A 2075-nucleotide genomic window follows, 5' to 3' on the forward strand; every position below is an offset into this window, starting at 1 on the left:
AAACTTTATTTCAGAAACTATTGGACGTACAGATGTCTGCCAGCACTAAAATTAAAGCTGGTTAAATTTACTATAACATAGTTTATAACGTTTATCTTTGTAGAAGTTTTTATGATATTTGACAAAATACATTCATGAACTGCTAATTTCTAGTTCGTATAAAATATTTGATTTTAGAAAAAATATATCTCTTTATCCATAAGATGCACATATATCTGCCAGCATTCAAAATAAAGGAAATTTAACTTACTATAAAATAGTTGATGACACTTATCTTCATAGGGATAGTAGTTTTTATGATATTTGCATAAGAATATAAATTTGACAAATGAAAATTTGTCCGAACAACTATAAATCAATTTATTTTAGTAAATATCATGAAAACTACTACTTCTACAAAGATAGAAGTTATAAACTACTTCATAGCCCATTAAACTAGCTTTAATTTGAGTGCTAATAGACATCTGTACGTCAAATGTTTTTTGAGATATAGATTTTTCAATATGAATTCACTATCTACTGATCTTTCAGTACGTTCCGTACAAAATTTTTATGAAATATTGCTTTTTAAAAATCTTTATCTCGAGAACTAGAGAACGTAAATAGCTTTATTCGGGCCTATATTTCAGCAAATTTACTCTACTTCAAATGATGTTCTCTTAGGTTTTCTATTGTTTTTGGTAGTTTAAAAGATACAGAGCTCCGAAAAAAAATTAATTATTTTTAACGTTTTTAAAAAGCCGCCATTTTTTATTCCCCGACCTATACTTGGCAGACTCATCAATTTTGACTAGTAATTATACATAGCTTTTATTAAAGTAATCAAAAATTGGGGTGAAATAACTGACTTTTTTCTCCTCTTGGGCTCTTTTAATATCTTTAAGTTATCAAATTTAACTTTTAAAAAATTACCATTTAAGAAAAAAAGTAATTTATAATGAACCTTTCGTAGTGTTATATATTCCTCATTTAATGAAAGAGCCAGTAAAAATTTTATGAAAGAGGATAAATAAACTTATAAATTTATTTCCTTTCGTTGCTATGTATAGGCTAAAACGCATTGTAACTCTGTTATTCTGGTTCTAGTTCAAGAGCCCAATGTGCATATAGGCTCCTCACAATATCAAAGCTTTTCATGGATTAATTCACCTTTGTAATCTTTCCCCAGTCAACATATGACACGATGGTATTATATCTTTGTAAATAGAGCTTCATTCACATTCAAGTTCTTTCTGTTCAAATCGTTGTTACAAGGGAGATATTAAAATATAAATTGTTAAAACATAAAAATCTGAAAAAGGTAAAAAAAAAAAATTATTTAAAAAAATTGATTTAGAAAGATACTCTATCTTATGCAACCACTACTTCTACGAGGATAAATTTATAAGTCTACTGCTTCTTGAGATATAGTTTTCCTAAAATAAATTCACTAGCTACTCATTTTTCATGAAATGTTGCTTTTTAAAAAAAACTGCTTTTCGGGAACTATTGAACGTTAATTATTAGGGTTCATATTTTAGGAAATAAAAACTTAAAGAACATAATTTAAACAAGAGTAAATTTCCTAAAATATGAGCCCTAATAGAGCTAGGTAGTAAAATGTAAATCTAAAAATAAGTGGAAAATAAAATGTATACATAGGTAATTGAATAAGCAGGTAAAATAACATAATTAAGGAAATAAAATAAACATGAAGTAAACTAATATATTCATATTTCTTTGCATTATATAACTTCATTTTTAAATAGACTTTTTAAAGAAAGAAAAATGCGTCTAATTTGTCAAAAATATGTTTCAAAAAAGAAAAAAAATGCGTTTTATTTGTATAAAATATGTTTTAAAAAAGAAAAAAATTCGTCTAATTTGTCAAAAATGTGTTTTAAAAACGAAAAAAATTCGTTTAATTTGTCAAAAATATGTTTTAAAAAGGAAAAAATGCGTTTTATTTGTATAAAATATGTTTTAAAACAGAAAAAAATGCGTTTAATTTGTCAAAAATTTTGTTTTAAAAAAGGAAAAAAAAAAAAGCGTTTTATTTGTCTAAAATATGTATTAAAATAGAAAAAAATACGTTT

Source organism: Halyomorpha halys, unplaced genomic scaffold (genome assembly GCF_000696795.3).
Source record: "Halyomorpha halys isolate HHAL.00 unplaced genomic scaffold, Hhal_1.1 Scaffold56.1, whole genome shotgun sequence".
Lineage (NCBI taxonomy): Eukaryota > Metazoa > Arthropoda > Insecta > Hemiptera > Pentatomidae > Halyomorpha > Halyomorpha halys.